This window comes from Protopterus annectens, chromosome 2.part2 (assembly GCF_019279795.1).
Source record: "Protopterus annectens isolate FY-2018-M chromosome 2.part2, PAN1.0, whole genome shotgun sequence".
NCBI lineage: Eukaryota > Metazoa > Chordata > Ceratodontiformes > Protopteridae > Protopterus > Protopterus annectens.
Genome location: NC_056730.1, coordinates 14,805,950 through 14,831,463, shown reverse-complemented (window position 1 = coordinate 14,831,463; position 25,514 = coordinate 14,805,950). Strand labels below are relative to the sequence as shown.

At 43.0% G+C, this 25,514-nt stretch overlaps 1 protein-coding gene and 1 non-coding gene across 2 annotated transcripts in view; one reads left to right on the top strand and one right to left on the bottom strand.

The window, feature by feature from the left end:
- The window catches only part of AP3B1 (adaptor related protein complex 3 subunit beta 1), a 2,578,902-nt gene that overhangs the window by 2,431,104 nt on the left and 122,284 nt on the right, over window positions 1–25,514 (top strand). The gene's annotated exons all lie outside the window — the stretch shown is intronic.
- Window positions 9,608–9,679, bottom strand: TRNAQ-CUG. Its single transcript has one exon. It is a non-coding gene; the product is annotated as a tRNA-Gln (tRNA).

Below are 25,514 nucleotides of genomic sequence, written 5' to 3'. Positions count from 1 at the left end.
ATACAGTTGCTAGGTATTCAGATGTGGAAAGCAACAAAAATATACTTAGTATCAAGAAAAGTCGCTTATTCAGCTCTCTGCAGCCTGGATTACTCTGCTGGCCCACGTGGAGTCTGTGCTGAGTAGGTACAAGCTGAAAGTTTTATACCAGGGGGCTGGAAAAAGCTAGAAACTGGCCCAAAACGACCAATAAACTACTAGTTACTGGCTGAAACCTCACAAAACTGGACAAAAGGCAGCTCAATGCTTCCCACTCCCACTGGTAAGCAAGGTAGCTTCCCTTCCCCCAAATAAGGCAAGGAAACAGTACACAGGAACTACAACCAGAGCCCAGGAATCAGCAACTCTGAAACTGGACTAAACTAGTAAAGCAGGAAAAACAAGAGATATATATATATTTTTTTTTTTTCTTTTTTTCACAAAACAGGCAGAAACAGGTACAGCGAACACTTATAAATGCTATGAATCAGCTACTACAGCTTACACAGAAGAATTTGCTACAAATACAGTCAAATAGTAACAAACAAGGATTCCAAGTGCAATATTAAGTTAAATGCAGTAAAAACAGCTTCAATGTAACAGAAAGGCAGGCGAAATACAGTTGCTAGGTATTCAGATGTGGAAAGCAACAAAAATATACTTAGTATTAAGAAAAGTAGCTTATTCAGCTCTCTGCAGAGTGGATTACTCTGCTGGCGTGGAGTCTGTGCTGAGTAGGTACAAGCTGAAAGTTTTATACCAGGGGCTGGAAAAGCTAGAAACTGGCCCAAAACGACCAATAAACTACTAGTTACTGGCTGAAACCTCACAAAACTGGACAAAGGCAGCTCAATGCTTCCCACTCCCACTGGTAAGCAAGGTAGCTTCCCTTCCACTAAATAAGGCAAGGAAACAGTACACAGGAACTACAACCAAAGCCCAGGAATCAGCAACTCTGAAACTGGACTAAACTAGTAAAGCAGGAAAAACAAGAGATATTTTTTTTCTTTTTTTTCACAAAACAGGCAGAAACAGGTACAGCAAACACTTATAAATGCTATGAATCAGCTACTACAGCTTACACAGAAGAATTTGCTACAAATACAGTCAAATAGTAACAAACAAGGATTCCAAGTGCAATATTAAGTTAAATGCAGTAAAACAGCTTCAATGTAACAGAAAGGCAGGGAAAATACAGTTCGTAGCTATTCAGATGTGGAAAGCAACAAAAAATATACTTAGTATCAAGAAAGGTCGCTTATTCAGCTCTCTGCAGCCTGGATTACTCTGCTGGCGTGGAGTCTGTGCTGAGTAGGTACAAGCTGAAAGTTTTATACCAGGGGCTGGAAAAAGCTAGAAACTGGCCCAAAACGACCAATAAACTACTAGTTACTGGCTGAAACCTCACAAAACTGGACAAAAGGCAGCTCAATGCTTCCCACTCCCACTGGTAAACAAGGTAACTTCCCTTCCCCAAATAAGGCAAGGAAACAGTACACAGGAACTACAACCAAAGCCCAGGAATCAGCAACTCTGAAACTGGACTAAACTAGTAAAGCAGGAAAAACAAGAGATATTTTTTTCTTTTTTTTCTTTTTTTCACAAAACAGGCAGAAACAGGTACAGCAAACACTTATAAATGCTATGAATCAGCTACTACAGCTTACACAGAAGAATTTGCTACAAATACAGTCAAATAGTAACAAACAAGGATTCCAAGTGCAATATTAAGTTAAATGCAGTAAAACAGCTTCAATGTAACAGAAAGGCAGGCGAAATACAGTTGCTAGGTATTCAGATGTGGAAAGCAACAAAAATATACTTAGTATCAAGAAAAGTCGCTTATTCAGCTCTCTGCAGCCTGGATTACTCTGCTGGCCCACGTGAGTCTGTGCTGAGTAGGTACAAGCTGAAAGTTTTATACCAGGGGCTGGAAAAAGCTAGAAACTGGCCCAAAGCGACCAATAAACTACTAGTTACTGGCTGAAACCTCACAAAACTGGACAAAGGCAGCTCAATGCTTCCCACTCCCACTGGTAAGCAAGGTAGCTTCCTTCCCCAAATAAGGCAAGGAAACAGTACACAGGAACTACAACCAAAGCCCAGGAATCAGCAACTCTGAAACTGGACTAAACTAGTAAAGCAGGAAAACAAGAGATATATTTTTTCTTTTTTCTTTTTTCACAAAACAGGCAGAAACAGGTACAGCAAACACTTATAAATGCTATGAATCAGCTACTACAGCTTACACAGAAGAATTTGCTACAAATACAGTCAAATAGTAACAAACAAGGATTCCAAGTGCAATATTAAGTTAAATGCAGTAAAACAGCTTCAATGTAACAGAAAGGCAGGCGAAATACAGTTGCTAGGTATTCAGATGTGGAAAGCAACAAAAAATATACTTAGTATCAAGAAAAGTCGCTTATTCAGCTCTCTGCAGCCTGGATTACTCTGCTGGCCCACGTGGAGTCTGTGCTGAGTAGGTACAAGCTGAAAGTTTTATACCAGGGGGCTGGAAAAAGCTAGAAACTGGCCCAAAACGACCAATAAACTACTAGTTACTGGCTGAAACCTCACAAAACTGGACAAAAGGCAAAACTTTTAGACTCTGCTTTAAGCAAAGACCTTTTGTTTGGTGTGGATACTGCTAGTCATTTTAAACAGTTACAAGAAAAAGAAGGTAAAGGTATGAAGGACTGTAGACAGATTTTTCTCTCTATTATGCCCAGATTCCAAAGGAACTACCTTGCTCTCAATGAGTGTAGGCATTCTCATAACACCAGAAAATTGCCTAGAAAAATATTCCAAGACAAACCAGACAGAGGATTTTGATCTGGGAGCCCCCCCTACCCTCTGTCACCTTCCCTACCCCTATCCAAAAGGCTTCCTTCATCTCTAAAAAACTGGCTACTCATCACTTCAGACAAATGGGTTCTTTCCATAATTCAGAACATGTACAGAATGACTTGGAAAGAAGTTCCGTCATTTAATAGCATCCTTCTTACTCAGAGTCAGATACAGTTGCTGTCTCCCATCATTCAAACCTTGCTAGAGCAAGGCACAATAGAACTGGTGCCTAAATTAATTTGTGGAAAATTGGTTCTATTCCACATCATTCCAAGAAAAGAGGAAGACTGGATACCTATTCTGGATTGCTCTACCCTCAACGCCTTTCTCTGTGTCCCACCTTTTAAGATGTCCCTACAAACTCTGCTACCATTCATTCTTCCACAAACTTTCCTGGTGTTTCTGGACCTAAGGTATGTCTGTCTTCATATTTCTAGTCACCCTTTACAGAAAATGTCTGAAGTTTTCTACTTGCTCTTCACAATTTCATTTTTTTTCTTTGCCTTTTGAACTTTCTGTAGCCCTCAGAGATTTCACAAAGTGTCTCACTCCAGCTTTTATTCCCTTACAGGCATCTTCTTAGCAGATGCTCTTAATTCATGTTAGCTTCATCTTATCCCTACTTCAGAGCCTGTGGATGTTCTTTGTGTTTCCCTGTTGCAGTCATTACATTTGGGTAATCTGCTGGCAGGTTGCCCTCAGTCAGCCTGATTAACAAAGTCTTGGGTCCTGTGTCGGTTGCTGTCCCTTCTTCCATGATGTCGGGTCGTCAGGGGTATAAAACATGCAGCCGACGCCATTACATCAGTCTTTCTTGCCGCGCGGTGCCTGAAGCAGAAGCAGTTCACAAGTGCCGGTCGGCCGACTCCTGAAATTTTTGTTTTCGAGTTTCAGAACTGAAGTCTTCAACTAAAAGCTAAGTACCCCGTTGGGGAAACTTTTTCTTGCTCCTTACCGATGTCAGTAAAAGTTAATAATTGCATTACTTGTGGGAAGCAAATACCTCATAAGGATTTTCATTTGTACTGTATTCCTTGCCTAGGCCCTGACCACGATGTACCTTGCTGTCGGTTTTGTGCTTTATTTAATCAGCGCACTATCCGTCGTCGGTACATTTTTGCTTCTAAATATTTCGGTTTTTGGTTTAATTATCCAGAAATGACGTCAGTTAGCCATCCGAATACCGGAATACCAAAAAAACGTAAAGAAAAAGACAGAGACAGGCCATTGAGATCCAAAACTGCCGACGACGATTCTCCTAAGCCAGTCACCAGTTCGCTGGTACTCAGTGAGGTGCTTTCGCAGCCCCTGATACCCGCTATTTCTGATTCGCAGGCCTCTACTGAGACCCATTTGGAGTCCGGTACCCGCAGATGTCTCTACCTTGGATGGGTCCGGAGCCGCTGAGCACTGGCTTCTGAGGGTGTATTCAGGCCTACAGACTTGCATATTAAACCAACTCCAACGTCAATACTAAGGCAGGCCTAAATGTCGATCTATGTCTAAAAAAATGACGCCCAGGCCACATGTTCAGGCCCCTATGCCTAAAAAACAAATGATCAAAATGGCTGAAGACATAATTACTCTAATCAGGGGTAGTCGACCCCCCCCCCCCTCCAAGAGGCCTCAGATTGAACTTGACTATGAATCTTCTGAACAGGACTCTGTTTCTTCTGACTCTTCTAATTGCCTGGATTTGTCCATACCTGCTTATGAGGACTCGGATGCAGGGGATTTCATTCCCTCTGTTTCTCCACCTGAGGATTTCTTTTTTGGGGAAACTTTACATACCTTAAGAGAGCATTTCCACTGGGAAAGTCAGGATTTCTCTGAATCCAAAAAAAGGCTTGGGGATTTCCATCTTCTTCCGCAGCATAGGCCTTTGGCTATACCTCCTGTACTAGACATTGTTGTTGTGTTTTTGGAATCCAGTGTGGCCCCTTATTCCTTGCCTCCAGCCCCTAGCAAACCAGACAGGTACTACAGGGTTCCTGAGTCCCAGAAATTCCTTTTCAAAAATCCTGTTGCGGACCCTGAAACCATTTCTCAGGGCCCCATGGGCATTAAGGCTTCTACTGCTAAAAATCCTACCCCTTCTGATAGAGACTCCAGGGCGCTGGATAGATGAGGTAAAAAGGTTTATACTTCTGCAACTTTAGCAATCAGGGCTTTAAACTGTCAATTCCATATGCTAAAATATCAACAGCATATCATGGGGCTGCTTAAACAGAAAATGATGATGATTTCTGACTGTGTGGAGAATAAAGATTTACAGGATTTATTGCATTCAGCTGAACAAATTGGCAAGCATACTTTGCAATGTGGTTTTGATTCTTAAGAGGCCTCTTGCAGGGCTGCTGTTACTGGGTCTGTGCTTAGAAGGCATGCTTGGATTAAGGAGCAATCTCTGCCTGATCATGTTAAAGCAAAACTTTTGGATGCTCCTTTACAGCAGGACCGCCTGTTTGGCAATAAGGCTGAAGGAGTTCTAAAAAAGATGGAAGATCAAGCTAAATCTATGCAAACTGTGAAAGATTTCTTACAAGTACAACCTCCTAGATTTAGTAGGCACTGGCCTACTAAGAACTGGTCCTTTCCAGTTCCTTCCAGAGGCACTCCAACCAAACCCAGACATTCCAAAAGCACCAGGTTTCAGTCCCAAGGACTTTCAGAACTAAGCAATGGGGTGCTTCCACTTCCAAATCTGGAAACAACAGGGCACCACCCTATGGTAAACTGTCTCAATGACTTCCCTTTAAAATTACCAAGCACTTGCCTCTTAGCCGCCCCTTTGGGGGGAAAACTGACTCTTCATTCCAGAAACTGGCAACTTATAACCCAGGACAAATGGGTGTTAAATGTAGTGTCCCAGGGATACAGATTTCATTTCCACACGCTGCCAACCCCAAACGGGTGGCCAGACCTGCCCCCAAATCAGTGGGCAGAGGCTCAGAAACAAGTACTTTCCCTCCTTAACATGGGGGCTATTCAACTAGTACCAGAAGAAGAAAAGGGACAAGGTTTCTATTCCAGACTTTTCTTGGTACCCAGAAAAGACAAATCATGGCGTCCAATTCTGGACCTGTCTACTCTAAACACTTTTCTGGACATTCCAAAATTCAGGATGCTGACTCTTCACCAGTTACTTCCTATGCTAGGCAAGGATGCCTGGTTGGCAACTCTAGATTTAAAAGAGGCTTACCTGCATATCCCAATCAGGGAATCTTGCAGAAGATACCTACTCTTCAAAGCAGGCTGCATGCATTATCAGTTCTCTGCACTGCCCTTTGGCTTGTCTACTGTGCCCAGGGTATTCACAAAGTGCCTGGCTCCAGTAATTGCATTTTGCAGGCAAAGAAATATTCAGATATATCCATACCTGGATGATTGTCTTAATTCAGGCAGAAAACCAGGCCATTCTTTTAAAACATCTGGCGTTTGTAAAAAGAGTTCTAACTTGCATAGGGTACACCATAAACAAAAAGAAATCACAACTGGTACCCTCTCAAAAAATTACATTCCTCGGTGCAAGCTTGAATACAACTGCCCAGATGGTTTTCCTTATGCCAGAAAAGCAAATTCATTTGATGACCTACTTCAAACAGGTGGCCACAAAAAACATGCTATCTGCAAGGCAAATACTGCAAGCCTTGGGGTTCATGGCCTCCTGCATTCTTCTAATTCCATATGCAAGACTGCATATGAGGAAACTTCAGTGGTACTTAAAAGGTTTATGGAGTCAGCGTTGTCACAGCCTGAAACAATGATTCCTATCATACCTTGCCTGCGCCTAGAGTTCCTCTGGTGGACAGAGGCCTGCCACCAAAACAAGGGACTGCCATTCGCACCACCCCCTGCCACCCAAACCCTAACTACAGATGCATCAGACTATGCATGGGGGGGCTCATCTGGCAGGGAACTGCATTCATGGCCAATGGAGCCCAAATCAAATGCACCTTCATATCAATCAAAAAGAAATGCTAGCTATACAGAATGCTCTGACAGTCTTCAAGGACTACCCTCATCCAGGACAATTACTGATAAAGACGGACAACACCACGGTTATGTGGTACATAAACAAGCAAGGGGTACACATTCCTACCCCCTTTGCAGACTAGCCATGGCATTGTGGAACACGGCCTTGAGATACCAAGTACAACTACAAGCTCAATTCCTGCCAGGAAAGCTGAAAGTTCTGGCAGACGAACTAAGCAGAAATAACTGGAACCACGGATTTTCAACATGTTGACACGCAAATGGGGGAGCCCAGACATAGATCTTTTTGCCTCACCCCAGAACTACCAGTTGGACAAATTTTGCACAAGAACTCATCACAAAAAAGCCTGGAACGTGGATGCTCTGTCCTTAGCTGGAAAAACCTTTCAGTCTATGCCTTTCCCTCTCTGCCTCTGCTCTCCATAGTTCTACTAAAAGTCAAACAGGACAAACCAAAAATGATTTTGATTGCTCCAGACTATCCTCGTAAACACTGGTACCCACTCCTGCGCAGTGTGTCACACATTTCACCGTGGTACCTGCCTCAGACACCTTCCTTACTGTCTCAGCAGGAGAACCAAATTCTGCACCCTCACCTCCAAACATTGAATCTTGCAGCTTGGCTAATCACTTAAATTCCCCTCAGCATCCCTCAGTAAACCTGTGATGGATGTCATTTTGGAGGCGAGAAGACCTAGTACTAGAAAATTGTATGCTGACAAATGGAAAAGATTCTGTGCCTGAAATCAATCTCAAGGGATGAGCACAGCAGTGCCCAGTTTACCTCAGATTTTGCAATACTTAACTGAGATGCTTCACAAGGGCCTGTCTTTTTCTTCCATAAAAATCCATGCCTCAGCCATGTCAGCTCATTACAACACAGAACCCCCCTCTTCTCTCATCCTCTTCTAAAGCAGTATCTCAGAGGGGCCAAAAACTTGAGACCACTCAGGAGAGCTCCAACCCCTGCCTGGGACCTTAACTTTGTATTGGAGAAACTCACTCTACCTCCTTTCGAGCCAGCTGCTACTGCAGACTTAAAATTTCTTTCCTGGAAAACACCTTTCCTTTTAGCAATCACTTCAGCTAGGATATCTGAATTACAGGCCCTTATGGCAGTGGTGCCTTTCATCATCTTTCATGCGGACAGGGTGTCACTCAGAATTAATCCATCATTCATGCCCAAGGTGGTATTCAGTGTGGCTCTTAATCAGTCCATTCATTTGCCAACTTTCTTTCTCAGTCCACAGAACAAGGGGGAGCGGATTCTGCATTCATTGGATGTACACAGACAACTTAGAGTCTACTTGGACAGGACTAAATCTTGAAGAAAATCTGAACAACTGCTGGTAGCATTTGCTGCAGGGGCAGAGGGCAAGGCTATTTCAAAGCAAACCATTTCAAATTGGATATGCCATTGTATTCATTTCTGTTATAAGCACCATGGAAAACCTATCCCCCAGGGGATCAGATCTCATTCCATCAGGGCTGCATCTGCTTCAACAGCCTTTCTCAGAGGTGTTTCTACCAGGGATATTCTAGAAGCTGCTACCTGGAGTTCAGTTCATACTTTCACCAAGCATTATCACTTACCAATTTTCTCTAAATCAAGAGCTGGTTTTGCCACTGCTGTTTTGCAAGGCCTTATAGGTGGTCCTAATGCTGTATAAATCCATCCTCCCAACCATAGCTTTGGGAATCTATCCAAATGTAATGACTGCAACAGTGAACACAAAGAACATAATACAGTTGTGTACACTTGCCATAAATGTAGATGTTCGAGTTTTTTCACTGTTGCAGTCCTGTTTTTCTCTGACTATACCTCTACTTCCTTTTACTATGCTTAAAAGCCTTTTTGGTGTATTTACTTTTGTTTGGAGGTATATTTTTGTGTTTTTAATTATATATATATATATATATATATATATATATATATCTATATATATTTTTTTTTTGCTCCCCATTTGGGGGGCACCTGACATCTGGGGCAAGAAAAACTGATGTAATGGCGTCAGCTGCATGTTTTATACCCCCTGATGACCTGACGTCATGGAAGAAGGGACAACAACCGACGCAGGACCCAAGACTTGGTTAATCAGGCCTACTGAGGGCAACCTGCCAGCAGATTACCCAAATGGTAATGACTGCAATAGTGAATACACTCGAACATCTACATTTATGGTAAGAGTACGCAACTGTACTTTCATAATCAACCTAAAGAAGTTTGCAATGAAACCATCCCAAGACCAGACTAGACACCAAACTCATGCAGGCCTTTCCACCAACAGACAAGTTGCAGAGTCTCTCCACTTACTTTCACTGTCTTGTTACTCTGTGCAAGTGCACAGCAAGAGAAATTCTCAGAGTAGTGGGGGTTCATGGCTGCAACCATACCTATGGTCCCTTTTGTAAGACTCCATATGAGAAAGATTCAGTGGTAACTGAAATCCATCTGGTTCCAACATTCCCATCCCCTAGACATCCAGATTCCCCTCTGCCTTGCCTAAAGTTGGAAATCTTTATTTATTTAACATTTGTTTACTGGGAAAGTCCGACTTGGAATTAAGCCAATTTTCAGTGGAGGCTTGGGGAGAAACGCTCCAGATGCATGTCTTTGGAGGAAGAAACCAGAGTACCCAGAAAAAACCCACACGAATGCTGGGAGGACATGCAGATTTTGCACAGAAGGCACTCCAGTTGAGAATCTAACTGGAGAACCTCTTGCTGTGAAGTGACAACTCTACTGCTGCGCCACTGTGCCATCCAAACGTAAGGCCTTAACAGGTTCCACTGAGATTTGAACTCTGATCACTGGATTCAGAGTCCAGCGTGCTAACCATTACACCATGGAACCAGTGTGGTGGATCCACTTTTGGTGGATATCACAAGTAAAACTCAACCCAGGAGTATCCATCAAACTGCAGACACTGCAACAGGAGTTGCACACAGATGCATCAGACAATGCATCGAGAGCATTGATGGGCAACCTGAGAGACCAGGGAAATGGCCAACAAACCATCAGTCTGAAGAAGATGAGGGCACTAATTTAATTCAGGCCCTGCAGATCGCCTTTCTTGGAAACCAGGTCCCTTAAGAGCATTTACAGACAACTCAATGGTCATGTGATACATAAATAAGCTGGAGGCACCAGATCCTGTCAACTGTATAGATTGGTTCTTTTGGCATTGGGGCAGGCCAAAAGAGCAAACTCTCAATCCCAGCAGTTTACATTCCCTCACCAGACAATGTTCTGGCAGTCTTTCTAAGCAGATCAAGGGAAGGTCCCCATGAATGGATGCTGAACCTGGAGGTCTTCCTAGAAATAAGTTCACAAATGAAGGGTGCAAGAGATGCCTCTCTTTGCCTCTATCAACAACAACTTCCACTCTTTTGCACCAGAACCTACTTCCACAAGCTTGGAAAACAGATGCAGTGTCTTTTCCTTGGAAAGAGAGGCTCTTCTATGCCTTCCTTCTGCTTCCTGTTCTCCCCAAGATCTTATTGAAGATCCAAAGAGAATACCCAAAGATCTTACTCATGACTCCCTGCTGGCTGCAGCAGTATTGGTTCCCCCTTCTCTTCCACATAGCCAAAGGCCATTACCCAAAGTTACCATCCACTGAGGAATTTCTCATAGAATAGAAGGGTTCATTACTTCATCCCTATCGGTCATCCTCAACTTGACATTATGGATGCTAGAATTCTGATCCTTTTTAGACACCAGTTTTCTCAGGATGTGCTCAAATAAGGAAACCTACCACCAGGAAATCTTGCATATCAAAATGAGAAAGATTTACTGTCTGATTTCTGGCTAAATAATAGAACCCAGTGCCGTATAATACCCCAGTGGTCCTCTTATTTGTATGATCTATTGAAATCTGGCCTAGCAGTTTCATCTGTTAAGGCACACATTTCAGCTTTATCTGCTTGCCTACTTCTGTATCCCCCTCTTCTGATCAGGTTAGATGTAAAATGGTTCTTAAAAGGTATACTCATGAAGGCTCCAAGGAGAGCCATCCCACCTGCCTAAGACCTCAGTTTTGTGCTGAAGAAACTCACTGTCCCTCCTTTTGAATCAGTAGCTTCTGCCTGTGTCAAATTCTGTTATTGGAAAGCCATTCTTCTGGTAGCTTTCACCTTGGCTAAATGTCTGCAAACTGCAGGCACTTTTGGCAACCCCTTCCTTCCTTATTTTTTACAAGGATAGGGTTATCTTTAAGAGATGATCCCTCCTTTATGCCTAAAGTTATAAATGAATGGTCTCTCGATCAGACCATAAATCTTTCCACCTTCTTTCGTAATCCACAAAGCAAGGGGGAAAGGATCTTACTTTCTCTTGATGTGCATAGACAACTCAGAATTCTACCTGTAAAAGACTAAAGATATCCACAAGTCAGACCAACTGTTTGGATTTCCTAGCTTAGAATCCTGGAAAGAGACTGTTTCTAAGCAAACTGTTCTAACTGGATGTCTAAATCCATTACCTTTTGTTACACTCAGCATGGAAAATCCTTTGCTTCTCCATCCAAGACACATTCTATTAAAGCAGGGGCCTTATCTGGAGCCTATTAGAAAGGGGATTGATTCTAGAATGATCCTGGAATAACTACTTGGTCTTATATGCATGCCTTTAATGAACATTACAAATTGTATTCTTTTTCTAAATCCAGAGTTACATTTAACAGGTCAGTCCTCTCTGGATTACTGGACATTTCTCCTATTTTTCAACTAACTACCCCTAACATTTCATAAGCTTTGCGAATCATCTAACAATTTGGAATACTGCCACAGTAATCTAAGGAAGGACACAGTACAGTTGTGTAAGAGCTTACCATAACAGTAGATGTCCTAATGATAAATATCGCACTATTCTTTCCCACCCTACCTTTCCCCTTTTCTGTTTCTTCCCTCCCTTTCTTCATGGACAGAGGGGGACCACTTTCCCTTTGCCTTGTAGATGACCAGTTTATTTTGTTATTCAGGCTTCTACAGGTTTACTGGCTTGGAAATAGTCTGAGGATTTACTCATATACATCTGCTGATGTACCCTTACACCTGCAGGCTTAAGCCATATGACTGACGCACATATGTCTCTGTGGAAGATTTTAGCTTCACTACCCGAAATGGGCATTCAGGTTATTTGGTGAGATAACCAAGCAGTTTGAAATACTGCAGCCGTGATCAGTAGGACACCTCCTGTTATGGTAAGTTCATACAAAACTGTACTATCCTTATATTTTCCATGAACCAATGAAGAGGAGCCATCTAGTCATTATGTACCATTGTTCGTATATCTGAGCATAGACATCAAGCTGATGTTTGCTCTCTGGTAAGAATTTGAGTTGCAGGTGTACCATTTGGAATCTTGGTCTGAAGCTTGGATTAGACCCAGCATGTGCTTGTCCAAACTTTGCTTGATACAACATACGTTACTGGGCTATTGATAGATGCCCTGCCTTGGTCTGTCTTGTGTTTGCTGCCATATGAATTTATACCTGCAAGTAGCAAGGTTTGTGCAACTCCCTAGCCCTCTTGGTCTTAAGTCGTTTTGGAGAATATTGAGGCCTCTGTCTTGTTGATTGACATGGATATTAACTCCATCCTTCCTGCTGCTTCTTTACTGGATGACTATTCAGTTGATGCCCTCAGGCTTATGTAGAAAAGCTTAAGCTGGCATCATGCCCATGTCCCTTCCTCCCAGAAGTGTGTGACAGATTTTTAGTGAAAAAGTCCAAGGAGACTTAATTTGTCCTGCCCTTATATCCCTTCAATGTCCTTCAAGGATGCATTTGCAGTCCTAACAAATGGGTTGTCCTGGCCTCAGGCAGCCCTTCGGTCGGCCGGATTCCAAAGTCTGGGTCTGGCCTTGGCTGATGTCGCACTTCACCCGACGTCATAGCTGCAGTTCTGCGGGTATAAAGGCATCAGCCGACGCCATTTTCCTCAGTCTTTCTTGCCGCGTGGCGCCCGAAGCAGAAGCTGTTCGCAAGTGCGGTCGGTCAGAACCAGAGATTGCTACTACGAAGACTTCTAAAAGCTAAGTACCCGTTGGGGACTCTTTCTTGCCTCAGCCGATGTCAGAAAAAGTGAATAACTGGTTAACTTGTGGGAAACAAATACCTCATAAAGATTTCCACTCTTACTGCCTACCTTGTTTAGGCCCAGACCACGACGTAGCAGCTTGTCTAGCCTGTGCTTCCTTCAACCGACGAACACTTAGACGTCGGTCGGAGTTTGCAGAGGAGTTTTTCGGCTCCGCTTTTGCTTATATCATGCCGTCGGAGACTCCGACTTCACATTTAGCTAAAAAGCGTAAGGAAAAGGACCGACACTCACGGTCCGCGGTTTTGGCCGAAACCACGGCTAAGCCAACCGCGAGTGTCTCGGTTTCTGCTGAAGCCGAGTCCGCGGTTCTTCCTTGCATGCCTCCTTCTGCGAGGCCTCTTCCAGCATGGCTGAATCTGCTACTGAAAATCCACCTGCTCTTACAGTTTCTCAGGATTTATCAGCTACTATCCCCTTAGATGTATCTTCTCCTGCACGTGGAGCTGCTAGGCCCCCTGCATCCATGTCAATTAAGGCTTTTGCCAGGGCTAAAGCAGCTAAATCTTCAAAGGCCGTGCCTGCTAAAGCCCCTCTCACAGGCCTAGCTCTAGTACTCAAATGCTTAGTCTAGCAGAGGATCTCATTTCTTTGATCAGGGGAACCCAGTCTCACCCTGACAGGGCCTCTCACCCACCTCCAGAGAAGAGGCTTAGAGCAGAGCCCCTGAGCCAGTTTCTTCAGATTATTCCTCTGATGATTCAGAAAATACAAATCCTCCAGAGGGCCCTTATTCTCCATATGAGGACTCTGATGCAGAGGATTCCATACCTTCTGCCTCTCCTCCTGAGGAATTTTCTTTTGGGGAAACCTTGCATGCTATGAGGGAACAATTTCAATGGCAGGGCCAGGATTTTTCAGACTCTAGGAAAAGGCTTAGGACTTTTTTGCATTTACCACCGCATAGGCCTTTAGCTATTCCTCCAGTACTTACAGTTGTGGATGATGCATTTAATGATGCTTGTACTTCCCTGACTCACTGCCTCCGGCCCTGCTAAGCCCGACAGATACTACAGGGTTCGGACACACATTATCATTTGTATAAGGCTCCTATTGCAGATCCTGAAACTATTTCACAGGGCCCCAAAGCTGTAGCAGTTGCCTCTGCCAAAACCCCTCCCTCTGAAAGGGAATCTAGGGCATTGGAGATGGGGTAAAAAGTTTATACTTCTGCTACTCTTTGCTAGGGCCTTAAACTGTCAATTCCACATGATTCAGTATCAGGAATTTCTGTTAGATCAGCTCACTAAAAAACTGTCCTCACCTGAACCTTTAGACCGTAAGTCCCTTCAGGATTTGGCGCATAACACTCAGCAGGTCAGTAATCATTCCTTAAAATGCGGCTATGATGCACTGGAGGCTTCCTTTAGATCAGCTATGACTGGTACAGTGATCAGAAGGCATGCATGGTTAAAAGAACAATCCTTACCAGACCATGTAAAGTCAAAGCTTCTAGATGCTCCCATGGAAAAGCACAGTTTGTTTGGTTCCCCTGCACAGCAAGTGTTGAAGAAGGTGGAAGAAAAAGCTAAATCTGTCCAGACAGTCAAGGATTTCTTACAGGTCCAGCCTCCGAGATTTAGTAGGAACTGGCCTTCCAAGAATTGGTCCTTTCCAGACACCACCAGAGCACAGAGAAGCAGAAATAGACGCCCTAGAGGCAGAGGTCGATCCAGAGGTGCCTACAGGGGACGTCAGTGGCAGCCTAACAGCCAGAGAACTACTGCCACAGATCCAGCCACTACCACTTCTACAGGACAATCACAGTGACTTGGCTCTGAAACCGCCTACCAGGGAACAACTGGCAGCACCCTTAGGTGGAAAATTAGCCTTATTTCCAGTAAATTGGCATTATATTACAGGAGACAAATGGATTTTACAGACAATAGACAAAGGCTACAGGTTTCACTTCCATACTCTTCCAAGGAAGAGAGGAATGCCAAACCTACCTCCAAACCAAAGGACAAACGCTGTACAACAAATAGACCACTTACTAAGGATGAGAGCTATAGAAAAGGTACCGGCTATGGAACAAGGACAAGGATTTTATTCAAGACTTTTTCTGGTACCAAGAAAGGAAAAACAATGGAGACCTATCCTCGACCTGTCCGCTCTAAACACATATCTCATTGTTCCAAAATTCAAAATGCTGACCCTACAGCAACTTCTTCCCATGCTGGGCAAGGAGTCTTGGCTGGTGACTCTGGATCTCAAGGAGGCATACCTGCACGTCCCCATACGACCAAATTGCAGAAGATACCTCAGATTTCTTGCAGGATCAGAGCATTATCAATTCTCAGCATTGCCTTTTGGCTTATCTACTGCCCAGAGTATTCACGAAATGCCTGGCATCAGTAATTGCTCATTGCAGGCTTCAGGGAATTCAAATTTATCCATACCTGGACGACTGCCTGTTACAAGCGGACAGCAAAGACAAATTAACAAAAGATTTGAAAAGGTTATTCACCTGTTGCAAGCCCTGGGATACACAGTCAACACAAAAAGTCAAGGCTGATACCATCCCAAGGATAACCTTCCTGGGTGCAGAACTGGACACATCAAACCAGATGGCATTCCTCACAGCAGAAAAACAGAAGCAGCTACCACTCTATTTCATGGCATTAACAACACAGAACCAGCTTACAGCAAGGGAAATCCTGCAAGCCCTGGGTTACATGGCATCCTGCATAATATTAATTCCACATGCCAGACTACATATGAGGAAGTTGCAATGGTACATGAGGAATTTATGGTCTCAGCACAAGCACAGCCTAGAAACCAAAATTCCAATAATTCCATGCCTGAAGCAAGAATTCCAGTGGTGGGCCCAGGCCTGTCAATTGAACAAAGGGCTACCCTTCCACAGGCCTCACCCAAGCCAGACTATCACCACGGACGCCTCAGACCTCGGTTGGGGGGCACACATGGTGGACAAGTGCATACAAGCCTTATGGACTCAAGACCAGATTAACCTACACATAAATCAAAAAGAGATGCTGGCAGTAAAACAGGCAATTCAGACATTCAGACCATTTCTACAACAGGGTCATTTGCTGATAAGGACGGACAACACCACAGTTATGTGGTATATCAACAAACAGGGAGGCACGCATTCATATCCTCTATGCCGGATGGCAATGGACCTCTGGAATGTGGCCCTGAGCCTCAACATTCAGCTCCAAGCCATATTCGTGCCAGGAAAAGAAAATATTCTAGCAGATATCTTAAGCAGAACCACCACGGATGCCCACGAATGGATGCTGCATCCAGACATCTTCATAGCCATCACAAGGAAATGGGGATTGCCAGAAATAGACCTGTTCGCATCCCCACACAACCACCAACTAAAAAAAATTCTGCACAAGGACATACCACCCACTTGCTTGGAAGGTGGACTCTCTATCCTTCAGCTGGGAAAAACTGACAGCATATGCATTCCCACCTCTTCCTTTGATGCACAAAGTGCTACTGAAGATCAAAGAAGATCACCCGAGGATCATCTTGATAGCTCCAGATTGGCCGAGGCAACATTGGTACCCGCTACTGAGGAGTATGTCCGGGAACACATGGCCTCTACCCTACCTCTACTGCTAACACAGAACCACTTCAAAATCCTGCATCCAAACTTGAAAACACTGCAGCTAGCTGCTTGGAACATTACATAATTAAAAATAACCCAGATTTATCTCAAAGGGTTAAATACATTATCTTGGAGGCTCGCAGACCCTCAACAAGGAAAACTTATTCAGCAAAATGGAAAAGATATCTCATTTGGAGTGCAACAAAAGGAGTAGATGCATCATTGGCAAACATAGCTAACATCCTGGAATACTTAGCAGAGCTTTTCCACAATGGTCTGTCTTATTCCTCCATTAAGATTCATGCATCAGCAATTTCAGCAGAATACAACATGGATCCTCCAGTCTTTTTTCAACCTCTACTCAGGCAGTTTCTCAGAGGAATTAAAAATGTAAAGCCACCAAGCAAACCACCATTGCCTACGTGGGACTTGAACTTTGTGGTAGAAAAGGTGACACTTCCGGCTGTTGAACCAGCAGCAACAGCAGAATTACAGTACTTATCTTGGAAGACTGCATTCCTGCTTGCAATCACTTCAGCTAGAAGGGTTTCTGAATTACAGGCATTGATGGCAGTACAGCCCTTCCTTATCTTCCATCAGGATAGAGTGTCCATGAGAACTAATCCTACCTTTATGCCAAAGGTGGTCTCTAGGGTATCATTAAACCAAGCAATACACCTGCCAACATTCTTCCCCAACCCACAGAACAGGGGGGAAAGATTGCTGCATACCTTGGATGTACACAGACAATTGTGCTACTACCTGGACAGAACCAAGAACAATAGAAAAACTGACCAGCTTCTGGTAGCATATGCAACAGGAATGGAAGGAAAAGCAATTTCAAAACAAACAATCTCAAAATGGATAGGAAATTGCATTAGATTTTGTTACTCTTTTCATGGAAAGGCAACTCCAGAAAACATCAGACCTCATTCCACAAGGGCTACAGCCACTACTACAGCTTTCTTCGAGGAGTGGCTACCAAAGACATTTTAGAGGCTGCTACTTGGAGCTCCGTGCATACATTTGCCAAGCATTATAATCTGCCTTTATACTCCAGATCCCGAGCAGGTTTTACCACTGCTGTTTTGCAAGGGATCTTAACTACACCATAAACTCTTAGTGCCTCCTCCCCCAGTTTGGCTATGGTATTCTACCCATTTGTTAGGACTGCAGATTCATCCTTGAAGGACATAGTACAGTTTTGTACCTACCATAAATGTAGATGTCCGAGAGGTATGCATCTGCAGTCAGGATTACCCACCCTCCTTCCCCTCTGTGGTACTCCTAGGGTATTTGCCCATCTCGTAGCTAGCTGGGGGAATCTATTATGGTGTATTTGTTTGTATATATGTATATACATGTTCTTTTCTATTTGCTCTCTATTGTTTGGAAACATTTGCATTTATCCAAATTTAGCCTTCCTAGAGGGCACCTGGCATCTGGGGCAAGAAACACTGAGGAAAATCGCGTCGGCTGATGCCTTTATACCCGCAGAACTGCAGCTATGACGTCGGGTGAAGTGCGACATCAGCCGAGGCCAGACCCAGACTTTGGAATCCGGCCGACCGAAGGGCTGCCTGAGGCCAGGACAACCCATTTGTTAGGACTGCAGATGCATACCTCTCGGACATCTACATTTATGTTAGGTACAAAACTGTACTTTATGGATGCTGTTTGAGCAGCCTGCTGATATCCTTGAGTACCAATTAATGTTCGGAGAACCACAATTGCTTTCCTGAAAATGGCCAAACTGCATGTTGAAATGGTGAAGTGTTAGTCTGGCATTTAGTGCAGACGCCTTGAGATCTGAGCTGTTATGCAGCTGCTTTCATTGCCCAGGTAACATGGTTTGATTCCTGCCGCCATTATTTGTCTACTTTTAGTGTTCCCAGGTCACTCCCTGTAAAGGGACTGTTTGCCCGGTGAGTTTACCTGGTCAACAGATGTGTAAAATTAAAAAAATATATATATAACTAGATTGTGGGAATAACAGCATTACAAGTGTAAATGGGTGTCATGCATAGTAAGTCCCAAAATTGAAGTACCTCAGAGTATTTCCCCTTTATTGAGGTATGTCAATTTGTGTCAACATATATGAGGTTGCTTAGGGAGCTGAAGTTGTCTGCAGAAATGCTTTTATGATGTAACAGTGAGGTTTGCGGGGTTTTTTTTTTTGATTCACATGTTCATTTCTTGCACTTGTGAATGGGAGACTCCATTCTCTGTGTTATCTCTAAAAAAGGCTAGAATCCTTTTCCATCTGGCATCTTTGTGAGCAGACATACTTGCCAAGCATCCCAATGCTGACTGTGTGATCCCAGTGACCATAACACTTTGCAGCCTTGTTGCACACAAGGATTCTAGAGTTTTTCAACAGCAGTTTATTCCAGCGCTGTTTCAGTTGTTGAGCCTTTTTATTTGGGGGGGGGGTGTATGTTATTGTCCTTGCTTCATTCTGATAAACATTCCCAGTGCCCCACATCCCACACTGGGCATATCAGTCCTCCTGTACCCCTGGTCTGTCACCAGATTCTGACTGGGGTCAATGTGGATCCTAAGGGTGTCCTGGGAGAAGGTGCTGTCCTGCATCTGCTGGGATTTTTCACTTTACGTTCCCCAAGTTTTTCCTCCCTCTCTTGATTGTGTGTTTTCTGTTGTGGGGCAGATGTGCGTTGGGAGCTTGGACTGTCCCACCTAGCCTTCATGGAAGTTCACACAGTACAGTAGCCCTTAACATTTCTTCTCATCTGTCCCATTTTTATTGTCTAGTGAGGAAGGCATTGTGTAAATGTAATAATTTTCCTAAGTTTGGGTTCATGGTGGGACCTACATAAGACCCTACCTACAGTGTCTTTTTTTTCATTGAAGTGAAATGTATCCTACTGCAGTACTGGCTATGGCTGTGGGCTTGAGTGTTTGTCTGCACAGTATGGTGCGTCTGAAAATGTCTTCCCTTTGCCTTTTATTCATTTATCAGTTTGGTTTGTTTTTGTTTTTGAAAGTCTTCTCTTAAGGAATAGTTCAGCAACAAAATACCGAATGCCCATTTTGTGGTGAAAGCCCTGTTTGGCTAAACAGATCAGAAGAACATCAGTGAACTCTTGCAGCGGAATACACCCTAACCTTTGAGCCTTTGTGGAACACCTGGGTGGTCCCACTCCCCTTACTTTTACTCCTTGTTTGTTTTCTTTTTTAAACACTTTTATTAAATGATCACTTAAGACACTGGCAAACATATGTTAATAGAAAAGAAAAAGCATTTTAACATTTTTCCATTTAAATACAATATACATCACATATTTTCTTTGGTGCCATCATCAGTACAACATTTCAAACAAATTGCTGAATTCCTGCTTCTCTTAAACCTCACTCCTCCTCCTGAACATTATTATGCATATATTCCCACAATTTCCATTTACTTCTGTATAATTTGCTCTTTCTGTTTTTGTAAAGACCCCTTTTCCAGTTCTTTTATCTCAGTACCGCAAATACAGTTGGTGTAGACTTTGATTTCCAACTTCTTTTTCTTCTTTGACCCGGCCCATCTCAAAAGAGAAGGAGACCTGGGAAGCTCCATAACTGTTATACTATATTGTCCCACTCTGATACTGGCTGACTCATCCAAGAGGATGATTCAACTACCACACCCTCCGCGTTCATGACACTGGTCTGAGACTGTTCATCAAGGTTGATTTTATTTTTACTTTGTCTCAGCTTGGAAAGCCATTGCAAAGGACAGAGATCACCTTCAGTTATGTCCTATAATGCGTGTCCTTCCTAGGAAATGGATCATCTTATGGAAGTCATCTTAACAAATTTTATTTCAGGGCTGGCCCATTCTATAGTGGGGCTGTAGATATTATCCTAGTAACAGAGAAATGGCTGGAGAAGTTCTTCTCCCATCTCTTTCTGGTACAAAAGAGAATGAATGATTTCTTTTTCATTCTTTACTTCAGGAGCTTCAACAAGCACATCTCGTTCCAGATTACCACCCTGCAGAAGATCATATCTTTCTCTCCCAGGTTAGCTGGTTAGTGTCACTTGACATTATGGATGTCTTTCAGCAAATCCATGTTTATTGTCCACACTGGATATTTTCCAATTTGCTGTTGGTGGGCTTCACTTCATGTACAAAGTGTTGTCCTTTGGGACCCTGTCCACATGGTATAGAGAGATGAAATGCTGACTATATCCCAGAGAACTCCAGAGATTGATAAATGTAAGGCAGGAAAGAATGAGCTTCAGTGGCCAACACCAGCTCACTTGCCCTTGAGGAGGAAGGTTGCTAGTCCTGCAGTGTTAGTGACACATAACAGTGGTTGGGTGTGTCTTCCACCTTTAGTATCTGTATTAGCTAATACTTCATTGGGCAGGGACTTTCTTGATGTGTAGGAAAGAGGAGGTGTATATGGGAGCCTAGAGGTAGGCTGATCCAAGGAGCCAGCTTGTTGACCTACTCCCCACCTTCCAACTCTCACTACTAGGGAATGGATGAGTCATTATCTTTTCCTGAGCAAGAACAAATGGGGGTCATAGGGCCATCATCTAATCTGGGAGCACCTGGCACCTGCTCCCATGAAATGAATGGACTGATAGGGTACAGATAGTGGAGGCATTAGGCAGGGTACCCCAGAGGAGCAGGAGAGATGCCATTTGGACTCCCCTCAGCATCCATTTTATTTAACAAGATGCTAGCCATTGTGATGTGAATCCTTGCAGGACAGGGGGTCTCTCTCTCTCGTATTCCTTTACCTAATTCATCAACTTTTAGGACCCCTTCTTTGGGCACTATTATGGTCACAGTCTCTAGAGGCAACCATAAATTGGAAGAAGTCCTCTATACTTCTCTCATTCCAGCTCAGATGAAGCACTTCATTGGAGTAGACTTGCACACTCTTCAATGTTGGTCATTTCTGGAGCGCCCAGAAAGTCTTGATCTTGGCTGCTTGATGAGGATGTGGTCCAGAATTAAGGGTTAGACTTTATTATATCTTCTACATCTAATGGCTGCTTTATCTTCATGGCTCCTTCTATGCACCTGATAATGCAGCATGATTGCAGTAGACTTTGAAATACACCTTGATCATCTTCTGATGTCAGACTCTTGTTGCTAAGCCCTGGAGTTGTGGAGGATCCCCACTAGTCTGCTGATAGACTTCCCTTCCTGCAGGCAGATTTTTTTACAGGATTTTTAATGGATATTTTGTTTGGGGGAGTTGGAGAGCTGTGTATGTGTTCACACAATGCAGAATGTATGGTCTCCCCTGGTGAGGATCATGCCTCCCAACCGTACCAAATGACTCATTTTTTACCGAGTTTTGGGTCCAAATAATGGGGTGCCATGATTCCCGAGTGGCACCCCTTCATTTCCAACATTTTTCCAGCATTATTTTATTTTTAAGTTGTTTCCCCTTTTTAAGCTGACATCATCACGTGTGCGATTATGTCAGCTCCTTTGGTGGCTACCAGCCTGTGGGAATTGAGGTCAGACCGTGCACACATTTCTGGCCCACTTTGAATCAATGTATGCCGCGAGTGGGAAGCAGTTAGTTTTATTCAAATTGATTCTGTCTGCGTTCTCTTCCTTTGGGAAGTTTGGTTATCTTATTTGTCAGCAAGGGGGGGAAGTCCAGGGTGAAACGAATGGACTCTGGCTGGCGAGAAGTAGGAACAGTTTTATTTTTACTTAGAAGTCCAGGGTGAAATGAACAGCTGAAGAACAAGAGAGAGGTGTGTGTGTGTGTGTGTGTGTGTGTGTGTGTGTGTGTGTGTGTGTGTGTGTGTGTGTGTGTGTGTGTGTGTATGAGAAAATGCCCCACTTTAATACACCTGGTGGCTAGAAGTACTCAGGCTCTCAAACCCTGTATCTTAGGTGCAAAGTAAAAGAGCCTAAAGTCCCTAGCCACCACCACATGCGAATTTATGCCTTGTTTTTTTTATCTGTTCCTCATAAAAATCTGTGGTTTTCAGGATTGTGGCAAATCACTGAAGGATTGAATTCACTAACTAATGAATGACAGGCATTTGCATTTCAGACTTCATATTCTTCAGAAAGTAAATGGTAACAGAAAACCTTTTATTGTAGCAATTTTCTAAGTTTATAAGATCAGTATTTGAAATTTGTCCCTATTTTGGGGCTGCATTCCTCCATTATTGGCTTTGTCCAGTTTTTTTGTGCTAAAAGGTTGAGAGCTATGCTGAGAAGTGAGAAATGAATTCACTAAATGATAACCATTTAAGTTTGTCTTCCTATCTTTCAGGAAAGTGTGGATATGCCATAGTGGTATGTTGCTCTGACTGCAGTGCACAGGGTCCTGGATTTAAGACTTGGCAGTGAAGTGCATCGTTGTAACACAATTGTAGCAACTTTCCAAAATGTTTGCCCCCCCCAAAAAAACAAATTGAAAATAAGTGCAATAAGCTGTGCAGGATGTCTATGGCTTACACTACTGTCATTCTGCTTTATATATATATATATATATATATATATATATATATATATATATATATATATATATATATATATATATATATATATAATATTGTGTGGGTGTGGAAGTACTTTTATGATGGACATGTTCTGAATTGGGCAATTTAGTCATTATTGGTACATACATTTTGTTTCATTGCCTACTGGAAAAATGTTCAAATAATAAATTTAAAATGTGCTCTAACAAGTGTGCTGTATTATACAAGGAATATATTTAATAAAGTCAGGAAGGTATATCAAAGAACACATGTATGCTTCTTGTTTTGTGTGCAAGGGGCCAATGATTTGAAAACAGCCCAAAGGTAATCTTTATCCACCCCTGGCCAGATGCATTTTCTTTGAGGTGTGGGTTTCCATGCTGTTTCAATGAATGTGAGTTTCAAGGGCAGAGAAGTTTTAATGCCAAGTCTATTTTCATTGTGAGACAGTATTGCTTTGTTTAGCAGATATCTATTTGTGTTTGTGTATTGTGCTATAAAATGTAAAAATAAAATCGAAATAATCATTGTAGAAGTAAAGCAGTATGCATGCACACGTTAGTGTTTATGGTAAATGGGGTAAAATAGCCAGGTAGTGGGACATTGGAATGGCTGCAGGGGGACTCTGGTGCCATATTTTATTTGTCTGTTCTTCAGTTTGCATTTGAAAGTTGGTATCACACAATTCTATTGGAGTGGGAAGGGTTATGTAATTATGTATGCAAATTTTACGTTAATCAGCGTACAGATTTGTACCTATTTTTCATGGGTCTTGTCCAGATATTTGATGTTTCCAGGTTGAGAGGTATGGCGAGGATCCTTCACATCAGCAGAGGTATGGTGAGGATCCTTCACATCAGCCAGTTGGAGCTCAACAAGGTTCTGTTAACCCTTTGGAGAAGGTTTTGCTTCTCTGGAGTTTTCTGATCCTCTCTCACAACTAGTCAATTATTTGGTATCTAAATGAGAAAGAGGGTACAAAGTCATACAACCTTGTGCAAGGCGGTGGTGTTCCTCTGTTACTGGGCATTAGAGGAGAGCATCATTCTTTCATGTGTTCCCATCCCAGAGAAGGTGAGTGACCTAACAGATATTTTGAGCCTGGCTGTCGTCCTATTATTGGAGTGCCAGAAAAAAAGTCTGACCTTGGTTATGGTCTTCTGGAAATATGGCACTACAGAGATAGACAACTTTGTGATGTGGGATAATGAAGTCCTCAACTCTTCTGCTTGATTCAGTGGAGCAAGGGAAAGCGGCTTTATCCATGTCTTGTCATTAAATATTCCTGTACACATGCTGGCATTCCCATTGAATCCATATTTCATCGCAGGTTTCCTGCAATAGGCATGCACTGCTGGCATAGAGGTATAAAGCCTTGACTGCGGTCTGGCAACCCAAGCTAAATAGCTGCTCAGTTACTTAACTGCACAGGCAAGATGACTGGTCATGCACAGATGGTCAGGGTACATTCATGTAGATTGATTTCCACGGTGAAGACTAGGGAAATAACCATTTGGTGCTTCCAGAGGTTTGGCAGGGGCAGTCTTGCTGATGTCAGCCCCTTGCAGAAAAGAGAAGTACATGCCTCAGACATGGCTGGCTTCTGAGTGTGCAAAGGAGGTAGGATGATAAAGGAAAAACTCGAACTTATACTGATGGCTGCCTACACATTGGCCACTCTTGATGGAGTCTCATCTTTGATGATGAGGGAGAAAATAGGTTATTGACTGAGAAAGGGGCTAATGATTGACATTCAGCAGGGGCAAAAAATAAAAAATAAATGTAAAGACAATAAAAAAGCAAAATGTATTCTTGTTGCCTTGTAGTTGTTAAAAAGGGAATAATGTTCAAGCTTTTAGACCCCTAAAGAGTACATGCAACCCTCCAGATCATAACCAAGGGTGTTCCCCATGGTGGAGGGGGTAGCTGGATGCACCTCTGGTCTCCTGATGTAGAATCCTTCATTCTACCTGACTTTCTGGCAGGGATCTTTAAGTTGATTGTGGCTGCCAGGAAGCTGTACACTTAGCAGTCTTATGCCACCATGTTGAAACATTGCTTCTTTTTTGCAGAGCTGTATACATTACAGCTTAAGTTAATTTGCAAATGATTGTAATGCATCTCGGGCACCTGTATAATGTGAGAAACAATTGTTCTGTGGTTATAAAGTTTGTTTCAGTTATTTCCACGCATCATGGCCTTTTGATAGAAAATTTGCACCTCCACACCATCTACTCAAGCTGTTTCTTGAAGGTGTACTGCATCTCCACTCACTCTTGAAAAAAGGCATCTCTCCGTGGGATTTGTACTTCAGAAGGGAGTGGAAATACAGGGCACCTTCCTTTATGCCAGCTTAGTTCAGTGATTTTGAATTTCATTTCATGGAAGCCCTTTTTTCTGGTACCCATCATCTTCCTCTGTGAAGTATATCTTAGACCCTTATGTGTTAAGAACTATATCTGATCTTCCACATGCCAGGATTGGACGTTTCCTAGATCTAATTCACATTTTCTTTCAAAGATGTTTTTTGAGCTTT